Below are 21,937 nucleotides of genomic sequence, written 5' to 3' on the forward strand. Positions count from 1 at the left end.
TTTTGCTTTTTCATACTGTTCATGGGGTTCTCAAGGCAAGAATACTGAAGTGGTTTGCCATTCCCTTCTCCAGTGGACCACATTGTGTCAGATCTCTCCGCCATGACCCGCCCATCTTGGTTTGCCCCACAGGCCTGGCTTAGTTTCATTGAGGTAGACAAGGCTGTGGTCCGTGTGATTAGATTGACTAGTGCAACTTTAAATGTGAGCACTAGAGAGTAGGTGCCTCAGAGTCTAGCAGATGCCTTGTTATTTGGATTAAATCATTGTAATTTTTTAAAATGTCTTATTTTTTAAATTTTAAATATTTATTTATTTGGCTGTCTCGTGTCCTAGTTGCGGCACAGAGGATCTTTGCTGGGTCAGGCAGGATCTTTCCTTGCAGCGCACAAAGTCTCCAGTTGCAGCACTCAAGTTTAGTTGCTCCGCAGCATGTAGGATCTTAGTTTCCCAACCAGGGTTCAGACCTGCACCCCCTGCCCTGCAAGGCAGGTTCCCAACCACTGGACCACCAGGGAAGTCCCCATCTATAATTTTTAAAATTGTGATAAAATACTCATAAAATTTACCATCTTCATCATTTTTAAGTGTGCATACAGTTCAGTAGTGTTAGTATATTCACATTGTGAAAGAGATCTCCAGAACTTTTTCATCTCACAAAACTGAAATCTACACCCATTAAACAATAGCTCTCCATTTCCTGCACACTCTGCCACTGGCAGCCTCCGTTCTACATTCTGAGTTTAACTACTCTAGATGCCTCATGTAAGTGGAATCATAGCGAATGTATATTTTTGTGACTGGTTTATTTTCATTAACAAAATGTCCTACAGGTTCCTTCAAGTTGCAGCCTGTGTCAGACTCTCCTTCCTTTTTAAGACTGAATAATATTCCACTGTAAGTATATATTCCATTTTGTTTATCCACTCATCTGTTGATGCACATTTGAGTAGCTTATCTGTAATGCTTTCAGGGTGTAGGAGCCATCTTTACAGGAGGTGGACCCCGCAGGCAACATTGTAGTTTGGCTTAAATCTTCACCTCCTGCAGATTCTAGCCACCAACTGCATTTCTTTTTCTTTTCCTCATCTTTATTTAATTTTTTTATTTGTATACAATTTTAAAAGGTTACTTTCCAGTTACAGTTATTACAAAATAGCGGTTGTATTCCCTGTTGCATACAATACATCTTTGAACCTGTCTTACTCCCAATAGTTTACACCTCCCACTCCACTACCGCTACTACTGCATTCTAATTCCGAAATGACAAATTCGGGGATTTAGGAATGGAAGCTGAATCAAAGTAGGTACAGAGGCAAAATATGTATTTTGAAAAAATACGTGAGGCGTCACTAGTAAATTTCTCCCCATATTTTGTTACTCCGTGTATAAGAGAACAAATCTAAAAAAAAAAAAAAAAAGTTTGAAAATAGGAGTAATGGAAAGCATTACTATAAAATGTAAAGCCTAAACTTGACATCAAAACACCCCAAATTATATTCATTATTCTGAAAATTTCTATTTGCCTCATGCTGAAGCACAGAATAGAATTTTAGAGCTCTTTTATGATTATGCGTAGCTTTTTGGTCTATTATCCAAATAGGAGGCCTATAATTTATGCCTCCTATCTTGAAAAAAATGTTTTTCAACTTTACATTAAAACAGAAAAAGAATCTTTCAAAAGCCAACTTAGGTCAGAAGTTAGAGTTGTTTCTTCAACTCAACAACGAATAAAGTTTGGGTATTTCGTTTTTAAAAAAGAACAGTGACACTCTACGATGGTGTCTATCCCATAGAAATGTTGGCAATGTGTACAAGGTTGTACGAACAAAAACATTCATTGGATTGTTGCCTGTATAAAGAGAACAGAAATGTCGTAAACATCAAACGACAAGAGAATAGTTCTATAAATCACGGTACATCAATACTATAGAATAATATGTATCCATTTAAAAGAATGTAGTAGATCACTATATGCTCATCTGGAAATAGCTCCAAACAAATTGTTAAGTTAAATTAACCCAAGGCACAGATTAATACATAGAGTATTCATTATTTCAATCCTTTTTTATTTTCTTGAGAGCCAACTGCCTAATAGCTAGTTGTGAGAATTTAATGAGGTATAATTCATGCAAAACTTAATTAGAAACCATGTAAAACTTGCTTAGAACACTGGCACATATATTAAGTGCTCCAAAATGTTAGTTCTTTTACTAGACAACATTCTGCTTATGTAAGCAGCAGCAGCAGCAAGCAGAATAACAAAATAAGCAGAATAACCTCCAAGAATAAGTCTCCAAGACATGATTCTTCCACATCCTTAAACAGAGCCAGTTCCGGCTGAAATTGTGCCCTTGGCCTTCATCATTCCCTCATTAACTGCAGACCTGCTGCTCTTCAGGCTTCCAGAGTCCTTGGGCTATAGGACTTCTATCCCCATCATGTTCCATCACCCCATTACTCAGGATGCCTCATGTGGCCCTTATACAGACCTATCACCTTTGGGCAGAAGATAAAATATCTATCTGCTCCCTATGTACATAAGATCCTGGCTGAATTATTAGCCAATCTGGAAAATAACTGTTTATACACGATCTACAAGTCTTTGCTAAGAATCCTCATTTTTCATCAAGATGTCTGCATTTTGGAAACACATTCTCCTTTAATGGCGTAACTGCCAGATCTCTACCATTCCTGGTTCAGAGTACTTGGAGGATGCAGTTTGTCATGTTGGGTCTGCAGTCCTGTGACCTGGCTCGGAAACTCAAAACACCACCTGTTCTTAGTTCTGTGGTCTAGCACAAATTGCTTCCTTTTCCTAACCAGCATGTTTTCATCTATAATTGAAGATAATATCTACTTTCTAAAAGTTGTTGGAAGGATTGTTTTAAAAGTAGATGTAAAGATTTGGAGAAGGAAATGGCAACCCACTACAGTGTTCTTGCCTGGAGAATCCCATGGACAGAGGATCCTGGCAGGCCATGGTCCATGGGGTCACAAAGAGTCAGACACGACTGAAGCGACTAAGCACGCACGTAAAGCATTTAGCATAGTGTGGGGCATATAGGATGTACGTACCAACTGGTAGAGGTATGGCTGTCTAGATAAATGGGTGGATATCAAGACAGTCAGTTTCACGTGTCTGGGTCATCTCATTAATATAATATGTATGTTGATCTCATCTCATTATGGCTGTAAGCTCCTTGAAGATGGAGCCCTAACTTCCACTAAATTATTTTTTTTCCCCTTTGCTAAGGTGACTTGGTTCCCAGATCTTCAGGGAATCTTTCCTGTCCTCTTTGAAAGACCATGGTTGGGACCATGCATTCATTTTCTGGATTGGACAGTATGACCAGCAGAATAACATAAAAGTTAAGGCTACTCTCCCTGGAGTCCAACAGACATAATTCTGCCATATACTCATTGTGTGGTCCTGAGCAGATTATTCAACCCTAATAAGCCCCAGCTTCCTAGGATGTATATGTGATCAGTGGAAATTGCTACCTTGTAACGGTTGATGTGAGAATTCGATTAGATTGTGTGTGTGAAACATGTGGCAGACTGCCTGGTGTATAATAAGTGCTGATAAATGTTAACTGATATCATTATTGTCATCATCATCATTTTATCTTCCTCCTCTTCCTCATCAGAGTACTAGAAAACCCAGCCCTGATACTGATCATTTATTTCTCATTCCTTCATTTGGACCATTGCTTAAGGAGTGTCAACTGTATCAGGAGCTGTGATGGGTGCTGTGTGCTGTGCTGAGTTGCTTAGTCATGTCCAACTCTTTGCAACCCTATAGACTGTAGCCTGCCAGGCTCCTCTGTCCATGAGGATTCTCTAAGCAAGAATACTGGAGTGGGTAGCCTATCCCTTCTCCAGGGGAATCTTCCCCACCCAGGGATAGAACCGGGTTGTCCTTGCATTGCAGGCGGACTCTTTACTGGCTGAGCTACCAGAGAAGCCCATTGTGATGGGTACTGTAGGGTATAAAGATGGTTGAGTGTGCTTCTGAAATCACATTGCTCACTCAGTGATGACGGAGACAAACGTGCAGACAATGTGGTGAGCTGAGTGATGGGGTGGTGGTCACAGGGAGCAGGGTAGAAGGAGGATGCTCTGCGTGCACTTAATTCACCTAGATATGCTGTCTGGAAAGGTCCACCCCCCCATTTCCACGCCTTCCCAGAGAGGGAAAGTGCATTTTGTCCAGGGCTGGGAGAAAACCCTCTCCATTCACTGCCTCTTAGCAGAGGCTTACCTATTTTAAGGCAAATAGGAGGAAAATATGACATCGTGAACAGAAGAGATGATCTGAAACGGGTGGGACTCCGTGGTCACCCTCTGGACCCTGATGCTGGCAGTGGCGGCTTTGCTTGGGTTTGGGGCCGGCCCTCATTCATTCGTTCATTCATCCAACTGTTTCTGAAACTTCTTGAGGTTATTCTGTCATTAGCGTGAGTGGTTGAGCGCCTACATAAACATGCGATGCCTAGCATGTTCCATGCTCACAAACACTCCAAACCTTCTGTCAACTATTTACTTTTTAAAGGTTTGTTTGTCTTCTCTGTTTACAAATTATGATGCTATTTACAGACATTCATGTATTGAGAAGAGAGCACATGTTTTGAGTCATGAAACTTGGATTTTCATCACAATCTCTGCTTTAGATGTCACTTTAACTTTCTGGTCCACACTTTGCTCATCTGTAAAGTGGGAGTTACATTGATGTTATCATTGCTATTACTAAAAACACCTTTTACATTTCTGTTTCTTTTCCTAAGGAATAGAAAGATTGGTGAAAAATCGGTGGAGAAAAAGTCTTGATTTTCCAGCTGCTGGTCAGTATACATGTTTAAATCTCACTAAAAATGTCTGGTACAAATGGAAATATCTTGAATGCTTTAACAGGGTACCCTAAAGTATCAAAGTGCAGTGAAAGTTTTGTCAGTCAATGATAAACATTGTACAGAAGCTTTTTCATTTTTTAGCATTTTATTACAAATGTTAAATGAGCACATTGATTAAAGAGATTCTGAATGTGGTTTTTAATAAAACAGAAGACAGCTGGCTTCTGTTGATGAGATAGGAGGATATGAGTGGATGTTGACATTGATCTTTGAAGAAATTTACACGGAGAGATAAGAAAGGAAGAAGAGGAAGGGGTAATGTTATTAAGGAAAAAAAAAAGATCAATTAATGAGGAACTAGGTCAAGAAATAGATTCCAGGTCCAGTTCTGTTCTGTGGCCAGGGAAATGGATCTAAAAGCCATTAGAAGTGCACTATATTGAGTTCTACTAATATTTGGATCTTGCCAGAGTAGAAAAATGTCATAGAATTTCTAACTCTTTTAACAGTGAGATCTTCATTTTTGAATAAGGCGGGCGGGGTTCAAATTATTTTGTTTGTAATATTACAATTAAATTTAATCATGAGATGAAATTTGCATTTGGGGAAATAATAAGAGTTAGATCTCTCTGAGTTTTAACTCCTCTGCAGCATTTATAGAGAGGCCAGACATTCCTCAGGCTGCTTCCAACCGACAGCTTAGCACGTGGGGTAGGGGCCAGTACAAGAACCTGGAGATTGCTGCTCAACATGGGGCTCCTCTAGCGGGAAAGTTTTGTTCTCACTTGTAAGCTTCCTCACTTGAGATTTCCTCCAGGCTGTGCTACAGTCTGCATCTCCTCCTGCTTCAGCCTCCTTCCTGATCTGTTCCTTTCACAGTGTCAGGCCTTTCACAGCATCATGACCTGAAATCTTTCCCTGTTACCCCTGCTCCCTCACCCCTTCATCCTCTATAGAAATTGCCCCTAGTAAGTCTTTGGAACTTTTAAATCCACCTCGACATCTGCTTCTTGGCAGACTTGAACCGACGCAGTTCCTCAAAGGTTTTTTGTGAAGCTGAAATGAGATCATTCATATAAGGTGCTTGGCACGGTGTTGGATTCATAGCAAATCTCATTGAAAACTGGCTGATGAAATTTTGAGAAAGAAGAATGAAGTTGGAAGAATCACACTACTTGATTTTAAGACTTACATCAAGCTACAGATATCAAGACAGTGGAGGTATTGGTAAAGGGATATAGACACTTAGGTCAATGGAGGAGAATAAAGAACCCAGAAATAGACCCACACAAATATAGTCAATTGATTTTTGACAAAGGCCCAAAAGCAGTTCAATGGAGAAAGGATGGTCTTTTCAACAAATATGTTGGAACATTTGGACATCCATAGGCAAAAAAAAGAGAAACTTGACCTAACATCACACCTTATACAAAACTTAACTCAAAATAGATCATAGATCTAAGACTATAAAACTTTTAGAAGAAAACACAGGAGAAAATATTTGTTTAACTTGGGGTTAGTTCTTAGAGATGACACAAAAGCATGATTCATAAAAGAATACAACCATAAGTTAAAGTTCATCAAAATTAAAACCGTTTTGTCTGTGAGATATACTGTTTGTTAAGAGGATGAAAAGAGGAGCTAACAAATGGGGAGTAAATATTGGCTAATTAAATTTTCTACAAATGGTTTATATCCAGAATATATTTAAAAAACCCTCAAAACTCAACAGTAAGAAAATAAACCAACTAAAATACAGATAAAAGATGAACAGATACTTCACTAAAGAGGATGCAAGGATGGCAAGGAAGCATGAGGAAAGATGTTCACTATTATTCCATCACGGAAATGCAAATTGAGGTCACAATGAGATATCAGTAGATGCCTAGTAGAACGGTGAATTACTGACAACTCAGAGTGCTGCCAAGGATGCAGAACAGCTGGAACTCTCATTCATAGTTGATGGAAATGCAAAATAGTACTACTCTGAAACTTTCCCGTAATTTTAAATATAGACCGTATGACCCAGCAATCTCACTCCTGGGCATTTACCTTAGAGAAATAAAAACTTGTGTTCATACAAAACTCTGCACACAAATATTTAGAGAAGCCCTATTCTTAATTTCCCCAAACTGGAAACAGCCGAAATGTCCTTCCACAAATGATGCATCAACTGTGATGCAGGCGTGCAGTGGAGTACTGCTTAGCAACAGAAACGAGCCAGCTGCTAATACGTGCAATGACTTGCATGGATCTCAAAAGCATTAGTCTGAATGAAAGAAAATCTCAAAAGGTTATATACTGTATGATTCCACTTATATGACAGTCTCTAAAAGACCATAAGACCTTCCCAGGTGGTGCTACTGGTAAAGAACTCGCTTGCCAACGCAAGAGACATAAGAGATGTGGGTTCTATCCCTGGGTCCAGAAGATCCCCTGGAGGAGGAAATGGCAACCCCCTACAGTATTCTTGGAGAAGGAAATGGCAACTTACTCCAGTATTCTTGCTTGGAGAATCCCATGAACAGAGGAGCCTGGCAGGCTACATTCCATGGGGTCACAAGAATCGGACACAACCGAGCGACATAGCACACAGCAGTCTTGCCTGGAAAATCCCATGGACAGAGGAGCCCAGCAGGCTACAGTCCATCACATAGCAGAGTCAGACACGACTGAAGCAACTTAGTGCAAAGGACAATACTGTAGTTATACAGAACAGATCGGTATCCAGGGGTAAGAATGGGGAGAGTGTGACTGCAGAGGAGCAACATGAGGGACTTTTCTGAGGTGATGGATTTGTTCTGTACCCTGATATGCTGGTGGATAGGAGAATCCCTACAAATATTAAAATTCTTTGCGCTGTGTACACACACACACACACAGTTGATTTCACTACATGAGAATTTAAAATACAGAATTAATTCAAATATTAGTCATTAATGCTATTGGTATCACTGAGTGTTTGTTATGTAAAAAATAGTTGTCACTGGTCATTGTCTAATTGTAAGTATTCCTGTTTTTCATTTCCTACACTCTGCTGAACCTGCCGTCAAGCTCATGCTTGCTGTGTTCTAAAACCTCATTCAGTTCCACAGTCAGACTAGGAAGATTTTGTTCAGAAAATTGATTCAGCAAAGGATAGTCATCAAATGCTATGAAGATTACACAATCGATTTAGTGAAAGTCAGTAATGACGGTAATGATGATACCAGGTATGATAACAGCATCCCGAAGCTCAGGAACATTTTCTTAGTGGCTCGTATATGTAGAGAGATCCTAACAGATATTAACATTCACTCTTTCCATAGGCATGAACGTCAACAAGTCATGGCTCAAAATGGGGCGAGGACTTTCAGGGGAATCCCCGGAGGGACACCTCACTGTGATTCTGAGAAACCGAATGATTCTTTCGGCTTCCTGGACAAACTCTCCATGGGTCTGCACCAGAGAGTAGGAGCCACAGAAATCCCTGTGAGGTCTGAGTCACCTCCTTTTCACTTGTCACTTTCTAATCAAGCCCTGACTCTTTGTCAGTGACTGACCCCGCCTCTGATAGGTGGACAGGGTTTCTACCAGCTTCCTCCAGATGGCAGAGGGTTGGCCCCAGCCCAGTGGTGGAACATAAAGGCTGGCATGGAGGTACCTGGGTACCAGGTGCGTATGAAAAGTGTAGCCACGGGATTGCCTTCTCTTTGTATTGTCAGTTTTTCTCCAAAGCCCACCCACCTCACCTACCACCCATGGGCCCACTCTGAGTTTGGATTTTCTACACGAGGCTAACAGATTCCCTGGTGGAACATAGAATTCTACAAACCTTATTTATGCACTCGTTGGAAGCTCAGCCAGTTTTAGAGGAAAACTCCCTGATGGTAGAAATGTGAATTTTGTGTATACAGAGAATACTGTGGGTGCCCCGTGACGGTATCATACTGTGTGCCAGACTCTCACGGTGCTTTCTCAGTGTTTTTTTCTCCAAAAGAGAAGGCTTCAATAATACTGGTGTTAAAATAAGAAAAATTAAAAACACTGAGTTATTACCTTTTCCATTTGTCAAATTGGCAAAGAATAAGGAACGACCATGTCCACATCTTCACTCTGCAAGTTCATGGCTTGATTGATCTGATTCTTAGGTCCAGCTCGTGCCCTCTTCCTGCACATAGTCTCATCTTTTAATTTACTATTATTTATTTACTATTATTGAATAAAGCTCACTGCTTCTTACTATAAATGCAATATGTGCTCAGTACAAAAAAATAGATAAAATACCAAAAACTGCAAGCAAGCAAAAACAATTACCTGTAGAGAACAGATTTGCAGTTCCCCAGGGGGAGGGGGCTGGAGGAGGGATGGAGTGGGAAGATGGGGCTGGCAGATGTGAGCTATTATATAAAGAAGGGACACACAGCAAGGTCCCACTGCATAGCATAGAGAACTGTATTCACTATCTTATAATAAACCATAATGGAAAAGAATCTTTTAAAATTACCTGTAGTCTCAAGAGCCATAGATGATCACTGTTGAAAAGTTGATGACATTCCCCACAAGTGTTTTTGTAAAGCACCTGTGTTCCTGTTTTTAAATAGAGTTAGGACAACATCAAGTATAATAATCTGTTGCTGTTGTTTAGTCACTCAGTCTTATCCGACTCTTTTTCGACCCCGTGGACTGTAGCCCACTAGGCTCCTCTGTCCGTGGGATCTCCCAGGCAAGAATACCGGAGTGGGTTGCCATTTCCTTCTCCAGGGGATCTTCCCAACCCAGGAATTGAACCTGCATCTCCTGCTCTGGCAGGTGGATTCTTTACCACTGAGTCACCTAGGAAGACCTTAGTAGTCTGTTGTTCGCTTGCTAAGTCGTGTTCAACTCTTTGTGACCCCATGGACTGCAGAAAGCCAGACTTCCCTGTCCTTCACCATCTCCAGGAGCTTGCTCAATCTCACGTCCGTTGATTTGTGTGTGTGTTAGTCGCTCAGTCGTGGCCGACTCTGTGACCCCATGCACTGCAGCCCACCAGGCTTCTCTGTCCATGAGATTTTCCAGACAAGGATACTGGAGTGGATTGCCATTTCCTTCTCCAGGGGATCTTCCCGACCCAGGGATTGAACCTCGGTAACCTGCATTGCAGGCAGATTCTTTACCAACTGAGCTACAAGGGAAATCCCAATTAACCATCTCATCCTCTGTCATCCCTTGCTCCTCCTGCCTTCAGTCTTTTCTCAGCATTAGGGTCTTTTCCAATGAGTCAGCTCTTCGCATAGTATTCTGTAGCTTACTTTTATTTTCACATAACATCTTATCAAACATAGTCTTGTTCTTACACAGTCACATCATTTAAGCAGGGCAGTAGGTGATTCTGTCCCAAATGACAGTTATGATGTCCCATCATGAAAACTCTCATCACCATCACCATGCCAGGTTAATTTCCTTACTCTGTTATGACTTTTGTGCTCTCTCTTTCTGTCCCCTGCCACAGGGAGAAGGAGAATGAATGTTTACCTGGGGTTTTCTCTTCTGGTTAAAAAACTTTACAGCTGACAAACCTCACCCTACATTAAAGGGCCTCTGGGGATTCAATTCTCTGTTTCTTAGAAAGCCTAGAATGTGTCCATGGAGCACTCTGGCATCCTTCCAGCAACTTCCCAACACGTAGAGGAGATAGTCATCAGGGTCTAGTGTTACCAACCTTATTAATACCTAATTTCTTCTCTGAAATAACACCACCTGCCACAGCTTAGAGTTTTGTTTTCTAAGGCCCTCCTCAATGTTTTCTGGAATACCCAACACAAACAAATGTCTGTTTGCTACAATCTTTCAAATCTGCTTCTTGCAAAATAACCACAATAGAGGATTCCAGCTGCTCCCGGGAGACTCAGAAATGACATAAGCTTTTTGAACCTCCTTCAGATCTGTGCTTCAAAATTAAGGAATAAAATTATAAAACTTTACTGCATATCCAAAGACAATGCAGAAATATTGCAAAGTATTCTGAATTTACAAACAAGGATCTTAAAGGATCTTTAAGACCCAACCAAAGCACTTCCATTCAGGGAAGTCTTCCTGGAAGAGGTGATACCTGAATTGAAGAGTAGAGGATTAACCAGGGTAGGCTGGGGGGCAGAGAGTGAGACCATCCTGGCAAGGTATGGAGGTGACTCTGTCCAGTGTTCTTTCTGCTGTTAGAGAATAAACTACAAGGTGGTATGGGGGGCAGAGGGAGACTAGCCAGAAGTGAGACTAGAGAGCTACGGAGGGAACAAAAAGAAAAGCCAAACCCGCCCAGGCTGAACACTAAAACATTCTATTCCGGTGGGCTTTATGGATGTAGGGCTTCCCTGGTGGCTCAGAGGGTAAAGAATCCGCCTGCAATGCAGGAGACCTGGGTTCCACCCCTGGGTTGGGAAGATCCCCTGAAGAAGGGAACGGCTACCCGCTCCAGTATTCTGGCCTGGAGAATTCCATGGACAGAGGCTCCTGACAGTCGACTGTCCACAGGGTTGCAAAGAGTTGGACGTGACTGTATGGATTGAGTGTTTTAGTCTACCACAATTTCATACAATATTTAAATCCTTGTATATAAATTGAGATACAAACAAATGTTTCTTAGTAATTTTCACTCCCCAGATTTCTCCTATGCAGTAAGAACCTATCTTCAAATATTTTCTATCCCTTCTCCATGTAGAGCTTTGTGAAAGTTTAGGTCATTTGTAAGTTTCACCCTAACAGTAGGAAATAAGCATTTGAATTACAGTATACACGTATGTACATGTACAAGCATGTGTGTGTGTGTGTAATAGATATACAATAGATATACTTTGTACTTCATTCCCTAAATACCCTTTCATATGTCTGTGGCTTGGTGCATGTTGTTCCCATGCCTGAAGGCCTTTCCTCCTAATCCTTTCCCACGAGATAAATTCAAGCATATTCTTCAAACCCAGTAACACCCGCCTTGAAGCCAGGGCCCTGGCAATTCATCTGTGCCCCCAGATAATTTTCTATCACTTTTTCAGTACTTCAAAGAGTAGTTCTCAATGGTGGCTGTACAGCAAAAGCACTGAGGTTGCTTTGCAAAAATACCCTTGCATGGACTTCACCCTCTAGAGATTTTGATGTCATTGGTCTGGGGTAGGGCCCAGGGATCAGTATTTTTTAGAGCTCTCCAGGTGGTTCAAATATGAATCAAAATTGAGAATTATGATTTATTGACACAATTTAGTATTTTTATCTCACGAATTTTGAAATGTAGATTTATTTTCATTCAGTTAAGAACATTTTCTAATTTCTATTGAGACTTGCTCTTTGATCCATGGATTATTTAGTAGAATATTCTTGAATTTCCAACTATTTGAATATTTTCAGTTATATCTTTGTTATTGATATATAATATAATTCCATTGTGGCCAGAGAACTTATATGATTTTAATTCTTTTAAATGTGTTGCTGCTGCTGCTGCTAAGTCGCTTCAGTCGTGTCCAACTCTGTGCAACCCCAGAGATGGTAGCCCACCAGGCTCCCCTGTCCCTGGGATTCTCCAGGCAAGAACACTGGAGTGGGTTAAGGTTTGCATTAGAAGCCAGAATATGGTCTGTTTTGATGAATATTCAATTCCTTGAAAGCCATTTGCATGCTTTTGTGGTTGGAAGCCAACTATATCAAATTGATGTTATACCAATTTGATGTAGTTGGTTGATTTTATGTTCAATTCATATATCCTTATGGATTTTCTGTCTATTTATTCTATCAAGTCCTGAGAGAAGAGTATTAAGGCTGTAACTGTGGATTTTTCCATTTCTCCTTTTAGTGCTATATGCTTTTGTTTCGTGTGTTTTGAAACTGTTGCTAGTTGCGTGCACATTTAGGCTTGAGTCTACCTTGTGAGGTGACACTTTTACTGTGGTGTAGTGTCTGTCTCTATCCCGGTAACTTTCATTGCTCTGAAATTTACTTTGTCTGTTATTAACGGAGCCATTCTAGCTCTCTTTGCATTAGTGTTTGCATGGTCTACCTTGCCCATCTTTTTATTTTTAACTTACCTGTACCATTGTGTTTATTTCTTCCCCAAGATTTACTTACCTAAATTTTCTAATTGAATCGCTTATTTTCCAAACCTTAAACTTTTTTATTTTGTACTGGGGTATAGCCAGTTAACAATGTTATGGTAGTTTCAGATAAACAACAAAGGGTCTCAGCCATACATATACACCTATCCATTCTCTCCCAAATCTTCCTCCTGTCAAGGCTGGCACATAACGTTGAGTAGAGTTTCATGTGCTATACAATAGGTCCTTGATGGTTATCCGTTTTAAATATAGCAGTGTGTCCATGATCTTCCCAAAGTCCCTAACTCTCCCTTCCCCACCCCCAGCAACCATAAATTTGTTTTCTGTTAGTCTCTCTCTATTTTCTAAGTAAGTTCATCTGTGTCATTTCCTTTTAGATTCCACCTATAAGGAATGTCATGTGGTATTTCTCCTCTATCTGCCTTCACTATGACACTCTCTAAGTCCATCCACGTTGCTGCGAATGGCATTATTTCATTCTTTTTAGTGGCTGAGTAATATGCCATCGTCTATACGTACCACATCCTCTGTATCCATTCCTCTGTCGATAGACATTTAGGTGGCTTCCATGTCTTGGTTATTATGGATGGTGCTGCACTGAACACGGGGGTGCGTGCATCCTTTCAGATCATGTTTTTCTCTGGATAAATGCCCAGGAGTGGGATTGCAGGGTCATATGGTGGCTCTATTTTTAGTTTTTTTAAGGAACTTCCATAGCGTTCTCCACAGTGGCTGTACAATTTACACTCTCCTCACACTCTCCACTATTTGTTTGTGGATTTTTTGATGCTAGCCTTTCTGACTGGTGTGAGGTGATATCTCATTGTAGATCTGATTTGCATTTCTCTAATAACTACTGATGTTGAACATCTTTTCATGTATCTGTTGGCCATATGTATGTCTTCTTTGGAAAAATGTCTGTTCAGGTCTTCTGCCCATTTTTCGAGTGGGTTGTTTGATGCTGTTATTGGCCTAAGCTGTTTGTAAATTTTGGAGACTAATCCCTTATTCGTCACATAATTTGCAGATATTTTCTCCCAATCTGTGGCTTGTCTTTTTGTTTTGTTTATTGTTTCCTTTGCTGTGCAAAATATTTTGAGTTTAAGTAGGACTGTGTTTTCAAACGGTATCTTAATACAACTCCAATATGTAAATGATTGTGAGCAGAGTTGCTCTGGTTGAAAGGCAGGATTAGCTTGCAGGATATCATGCTCTGAGTGACAGAAAGTGAGAAACCACTGCTGTAAATCACAATTCGGCCTCAAAGGACTGAGACATGACTGCTGAGAATATAGCTTCTTCTCACCAAAGGTGAAATTCCTCTGTCATGCATTCATTATTTCAACAAATTTTGTCACGTTCAGTCACAGTTTCTCCTTGGGCACACTAAAGTTGAACCCATTTTTCCTGTTATTTTTACTCAAAAATGGAAAAGAGAGGGTCATCTTTTCCACATCTTGACAGACCACCACCCTCAGTAGTCCTTGTTAATTTGTGAGATTCTCCCCTGGATTTAATAAGAATAACAGAGACAAGACTAATGTTAGGCAATGTTCATTGTAATGCTAAAATTTCTGTTATTTTCAACTATTCTTTGCATTCCTGAAAAGGGATGCTTACCAAGGAGACCAAGCTGAGGCTTAGGAGGGAGACAAAGCTAAGGATCAGCAAGGCTCTGGGCAAGGGTCCAAAGCCAGTCAGTGACATGGTGGGCCTATGTCCCATCCTCAGCTACTCGTTAACAAGGCTCGGTAATTTAGTGTGACCCTGGTGGCTTTTTGCCACACTTCCGTGTGAGTAGCATCTCAATACTATAAAGCTCCAGACTAACTTAAAAATTTTATATTGCTGTTATTTCTTAGTTTCAGGCCTGGAATTTAGTATCTATTGATTCCTGGAAAAGACAGACTATGTGGCCTCCACAGTCACAGCTCTTGATGGCACTATCCCCCACTCCACACCTTGAGGTATAACCAGGTAAGCACGTGTAAAACTGAACAGCCTACATCTCAGGATCTGTCCTGATGCTCATCTGTGTTCTTTCTGTGATTCTCTGTCAGCATCTCTCAGGGCTGGAACGTAGCTCTTCCAGCATCATTCTGGAAGACAATATTCTTGCAGAGTGTTTAACCACCTTCCTCGATCATGCAAGGTCAGATCCTTCACAGATCTAACCTATTTGATTTTCACCAGGATTGTAAACTTTTATCTTATATGCTCTTATCTTGCATATTTTCTCTCTATTCAGTCTTGCATTCCAGGTTATTTGATCATATCAATCTTTCAGTTCTTTAGTTCCTTCTTTAAGGACAACTGGGTCTAATTTAGCCTTTAGTCTTCTCCAGTCTTCTAAAGTCTTTACTATAAACTTCTCCCCTAAACAATAATAATTAGCTATTCCCTACTCTGACAAAGACAAAACAAAGAAGTGTCTACTAAACATTTATTATTTGAAAAAGAAAAATGTAGGATGACAACCTTACTAACAAGCAAATGAAATAGTATTAAAACAACCATACACTACTCCCTTTTTTTATCTTTTAGGAGACTAGTCAGTGCTGGCAATGACGTGTATAAATATATATTTTCATATACTGCAGATATCTGTATATAAATTAAAACAATAATATTAAGAAGCAATTTAAAAATAAGTATCAAAGAACTTTACCCAGTATTTAAACTGAGTGCCGAAGAATTGATGCTTTTGAACTACGGTGTTGGAGAAGACTCTTGAGAGTCCCTTGGACTGCAAGGAGATCCAACCAGTCCATTCTGAAGGAGATCAGTCCTGGGTGTTCTTTGGAAGGAATGATGCTAAAGCTGAACTCCAGTACTTTGGCCACCTCATGCAAAGAGTTGACTCATTGGAAAAGACCCTGATGCTGGGAGGGATTGGGGACAGGAGGAGAAGGGGATGACAGAGGATGAGATGGCTGGATGGCATCACCGACTCAATGGATGTGAGTTTGGGTGAACTCCAGGAGATGGTGATGGACAGGGAGGCCTGGCGTGCTGCGATTCATGGGGTCGCAAAGAGTAGGACACGACTGAGCGACTGAACTGAACTGAACTGAATTGCCTATATAGACCATAGGTAATATTTTGAAAATAACATTAAATTTGAAAACAAAATGTAAATTATAAATGCAATATGAATTCTGTGGAACATAAACTGGAACAAAGTGAGAAGAATGTTTGATTTTGGGTGGTGTAACTCTGGGGAATGCTTTTTCTTTGTTTTTCTTTTTTATACATTTTCTTTCCACCTTTCTTTTATACATATTCCTTTTTAACTGAGGTAAAATTCACATGACATCTCAGTCTCTGGCAACCACTGACCTATTTTCTATCTCTATGTATTTACCTCTCTGGACATTTCATATAAATGAAATCATACAATATGTGACCTTTTGTGCCTAGTTTTTCACTTAGTATAATATTGTCAAGGTTTGTGCATGCGTGCTCAGTCATTAAGTCCTGTATGACTCTTTGCAACCCCATGAAGCCTGCCTGGTTCCTCTGTCCTTTGGATTTTCTCAACAAGAATAGTGGAGTGGGTTGCCGTTTCCTCCTCAAGGGGATCTTCTTGACCCAGGGATCAAACGCACGTCTCCTCCAGCTCCTGTGTTGGCTAGTGGATTCTTTACCACTGAGCCACCAGGGAAACCCTTTCAAGGTTCATCCATGTCATAATATATATCAGTACTTCATTCCTTTTTATGGCTGAGTAATATTCCACTGCGTAGATATACCACAATTTGTTTATCCATTCAGCTGTTAATGGATATTTAAGTTGTTTCCAACTTTTGGCTGTGGTGAATAGTGCTGCTATGAACATTTGTGTGCAAGTTCTTGTTTGAATACCTATTTTCAATTCTTTGGGGAATATACTTAAGGGTGTTTTTAGAGAACTGGAACTAATTACTCAGCAAAGGCATATTTATTAATTTTTCTCTCTTAATTTGTGTGTAGTATCAAGGATGTGATGAAACGCATGAAAGGAAACCCACACGGTAGGTTTTCCCGTCCCTGCAGGTACGTGTGTGAGCTCTGGTGGGTGGCCATAGTGGTCGTAAGGCGTCAGTGCTCTAGCGCTACTCAAAGTGCAGCCTGGCAGCCAGGTGCTGGTGGGTGGACGATGTGGCACCAGCCAAGGACCAGCATGTTGAGCAGTGTTGCTTAGCATTGATAATGCACTAGCACTGATAAGAGTCTGGGGAGCTTTTCAATGTCATATGCCAGCCTGGATGGAAGAGGGGTTGGGGGAAAAAGGGTATATGCATATGTATGGCTGAGTCCCTTTACTGTTCACCTGAAACTGACTATACCCCAATACAAAATGTTTTGCTGTTAAAAATAAAGTTAAAAAAATATATATTATAAAAAAAGAATCTGGAGAGCTTTTGTGGTGAGACTAATGGAGGTCCATGAATCTTTGAATGAGGGTTAGGGAAGGATGGGTCTTTAGGGATATAGATCTAGTACGTTTCTACTGGGTCTTCCCAGGTGGCTCAGTGGTAAAGAATCTGCCTGCCAATGCAGGAAACGCTGGAGATACATCAGGAAGATCCTCTGGAGAAGGGAATGGCAACCCATTCTGGTATTCTTGCCTGGGAAATCCCACGGACAGAGGAGCTTGGCAGGCTACAGTCCATGGGATCACAGAGTCAGACAGGACTTAGCGACTGAGCATACACACACACAGGTTCCTATTAACCTTGTATGGCATGCTTAGGCCATGTATGGAGGTGGGGAAGGAAGAGAAGAGTTTGCACTGCTCTCTATCCAGGCAAACCTCCTCCCCACACCACTTATGACTCAGGGCTGGCTCAGTGGATGGATGGTTACCCAGGCAACAGATGTTGTACAGCTCTCATCCATAGTTCTGCTCTGTGTGTGACAACTTGGTCAGGAACACTGGGCTTTGCTATGTTCTTCTGAAACAGGTGGGGCTCTCATCTGGGATTTGTTTCCATTTTGATCACAGAGAGCTGATCCCAGAATTACACAGATGGCCCCAAATCACCGCTACTTCTGTTTCCTGCAAGGCAAAGATAATCATTAAAAAAAAAAAAAAAAGATTACAAATGGAGGGAAAAACTCCCTCGGTGAAATGGATAGAAATCATTTACTGTTATTTTTTGAATGTCATATATATTAAGCCCACAGGAGCCCTTGGAAGAATATTACAAAGATATTGCAGGCAGAAAAAAAACAAAACAAAAACCTACCTGAGAAATCGTTGTTCCTCTTAATGGAGTGTGGAGATTAATCTTTTTTGGGTTTCAGACATCAACCTAGTGCTCAAAAACTTGAGGCAAAAATGATGCAGGTTTTTAATCAAAGTTTGGCTGAGTCAGAGTAATGTCTCAAGTTAGTTCAGTCCAACATACATGTTTCAACCAAAGCTGGGTAGCCTTTAACATTTCTCCTTAACTGGAGAGTGCTTTAATTAGAGAAAGCAAAGCAAGCAGCTGGTATGAATCTGTTCTGCTGTTAAGTTTTCTATGCCCAGGCCCAATTTGGGGCACTCCTTCCTAAGCTTTCAGTACCATTCTGGAGTCTGAATTTGGGGGTAGTCAACAAGTGTTTACCAGCAGTATTGGTAAAATTTTAGCATGAGACTAGAGAACAAAAAAAGAAGTCATCCTGACCTTGCTTCCTTTTCCTTGGGTAAGCTTTAGCCTCAACTTTTTAGCAGTGGAATTTTATTAACTTTTCCCCCCTAAGGCAACTGGAAACTTGAGAAAATTCAAATCCTCCTTCCTGAGCCTCTGGCTGTGTGAGGTTCCTTTAGGACTTCTCTGTCTCCTCCAGATCCATTCTCTTCTGAGAATGGATATGGCAAATATGTTTCAAATCTGACCCACAGTGGTCCTGCTATGCTGAGAACAATTCTAAGGCCCCTGCAGGGCCCAGCAACAAGCAATATGTGCCTGCCTCAGACCTAGGAAGGGATTTCTACACAGGCCTTTTCAGTCTGACTTCGACCCCACAGAGATATCCCTCTGCTGGGGAGGTGATTCTCTTGGCCTGAGGTCCCATTGCCCAAGCCACCTGCCCAGGCCTCCCTGGTTCCTTAACACAGGATGCAGTGAAATGGGTTTGGGTTCAAACCAACCTAGATTCAAACCCTGGTTTCGGTACTTACTAGCTCTGTGACTCTGGTGAGAGAATTAATTGAAATAAGTACAATATCCAAAACAGATGCTCTATGAATTATACCTTACTTCTGAGACAATTTGCGCCTGTTTTGAGGAAGCTGTTTCTGGCCCTCTCAGCTCCAGGGCCTCTCACATACGTTTTCCCTCTGGTCTTTTCTTCTTTTACTGTGATTGGCGTTCTCCTCATCTCTCTCCCCTCACTGGACCAAGCCATTTGCAGTGTGTGCGTTAGTTGTTCAAGAAATGCTGCATGCTGTTTAAATGCTTCTAAACTACTGGTCCTTACCTGTCTGTGATGGGAAGGATCAGTCCGCAGGGCTCCTTCACCGCTGTCAAGGGCAAAGGGAAGCCCTAGCAGCGTCTGCTTTTCCCAAACAGAAATGAGGCAGCAGCACAGAAGGTGAAGACAGCCTTAGTTGTCTCCAGACCATCAAACGATAAGAGAGCTCTTCCGAAATTGGCTGGAGAAGCCAAACGCATCCGGCGATGAGCTTTGTGGTGACCCACCGCGCCCGCGCTACCACTGCGTCTCTGGGACGATGGGACTTTCTTTGGATGCTGCTGGAAATCAGAATCCTACTTGGGGCACAAGGCAATGCTCCTCTCCAGCTGCTCTTCAGCAACGCAAAGCCTCCACTAAACCCTTAACCCTCCTAAATTAGACCTTGGGGGCTTAAGCTTGGCATTGGGTGAACTTATAATTAAAGCAAGCCACGAAGCAGTCTCTCTGCCAGACTTCAGTGTGGAGGATTGAGTAGGGACGTTAATATTTTATGTAGGGTCAATGCTTTCACCCCCATTGTCCCTCCTTGTTCTTCCTTAGCAGGGAAGTGGTCTTTAGTATAAAATACAAATTATCTTCTGGGAAGAGATTGGTTTTAGCTTGAAAGAGCCTGACTTGTACTTCCCTGGTGGTGCATTGGCTAAGACTCCGTGCTCCCAATGCAGGGGGTCTGGGGTTCGGTCCCTGGTCAAGGAACTAGATAGATCCTGCCTGCCACAACTAAAGACCCTGCCTGCCTCAATGAAGATCAAATACGCTGTGTGCTGCCACTGAGACATGGTGCAGCCAAAGAAATAACACATGTGAATATTTTTTAAAAAGAAAGAGTCTGACTTATGTAGTGGGTGCCCTTCCTGAAGAATTTTAAAACATGGGCAAACAGGGACCTCAGTCACGGACCTGAGGGGAGCCCTGAGAGATGCCATTCACTAGCTCCCACCCAGGGCCAATGACAGGATGGAGCTGGGACCCTAGGGAGATGACAGTGGTGTGGGAGGGTAGGTGACCAAAGAGAAGGGGTTTCCAGGTTCCCACATAATAACGAGCCAGCTCTTACTGCACAGTGGCTCCCAGTGCAGGTAAATAAGTACCTACCCCAGGCCTTTGGGCTTCCCAGGTGGCGCTAGTGGTAAAGAACCTGCCAATGAAGGAACCGCGGGAGATGCAGGTTTGATCCCTAGGTCCGGAAGATCCCCTAGAGGAGGGCATGACAACCTGCCTGGAAAATTCCATGGACAGAGGAGCCTGGCAGACTATAAAGTCTACAGGGTTGCACAGAGTTGGACATGACTAAAGCAACTTAGCACTCATACATGCACCCAGGCCTTTGGGAGCCCCATTATTTTTGAAAAGCCACAAGTAAGACTGGGTTCTTTGGGGATAAACTAAGAGGATCCACCTTTCTCAACTTCAAGGGGTGCAGTGGCAGCATCATGTGGACAATGTCCAGTTTAAAAAAAAACAAAGAAAAGCTTCTGATATCTTGTGTGCATGAAAAATTCTCCCTTTCTCTCACCCACACCATAACAATAATTTTTAATACAAGCTGCATGCTTCATCAGGTTTCAACTCATTTAATTCTTGGAAGTGAAAGTGCTAGTCCAACTCTTTGAGACCCCACAGACTGGTTCCTCTCACCAGGTTCCTCTGTCCAAGGAATTCTCCAGGCAAGAATGCTGGAGTGGGTAGCCATTTCCTTCTCCAAGGGATCTTCCTGATCCAGGGATTGAACCTGTGTCTCCTGCATTGCAGGCAGATTCTTTACCGTCTGAGCCACTATTCTTAAGTATTATTACTTCACCATTTTACAGCCGAGGAAGCTTCATTTCACCATTTTATAGCCCAGGATGCTGAGCCAGGGAGGGATGAAGCAACTTTACCTATGTTGTGTATCCATGGGAGGAGCTCATGAGAGGAGATCTGGGATGCTGAAGGCAGCTTCTGAAACAGGACTGCACTCCTCACCCCAAGACCACACTACCTCTCCTCAGCCATCAAGACCTTCCAGATGCCTCCTTTAGTCCTGACCCCCTCACCCCTCTCCTCACTGCTCCTCCTCTGTAATCTCACACCAGTGCATGAGGTGCTCTGAGGTGGCTCTCCTGTGACTGGGCGGATCTGTGATTCATTTCCAGATGAGATTGGGACATTAGGGTATTTAGGAGGATATTTATGCTGTTTAGATATTCAGAAGCATGAACCTCATCCCAGAATCATTTTTGAATTCCTGGGGTCAGGTTTCATAATAGACACAAAGCTAGTGTTAGGAAATGTTTGACAGATGAAATGAATGAATAAGTGTATGACCTTAGTGATATGGGAGACCACTGGACCAGATGGAGCAGGATGGGACCTAGTAAAACCATCATTAATACTTATTGACCACTTGCTATGTCCCAGGAAGGGTGCTGAGCACTTTTCATACTTTATCCATTGCTTCATCAACACACCCTCTGAGGTAGGTTCTGCCCGTTGTATGTTTGAGGAGAGTAAGGGTCAGATTAAGTTAAATTTACACAGCTAGTAATCTGCAGAGCTAGGATCCTAACTCAGATCTGTCTGTTGCCAAAACCATTG

Source organism: Bos javanicus, chromosome 14, assembly GCF_032452875.1.
Source record: "Bos javanicus breed banteng chromosome 14, ARS-OSU_banteng_1.0, whole genome shotgun sequence".
In the NCBI taxonomy this organism is placed as follows: Eukaryota; Metazoa; Chordata; class Mammalia; order Artiodactyla; family Bovidae; genus Bos; species Bos javanicus.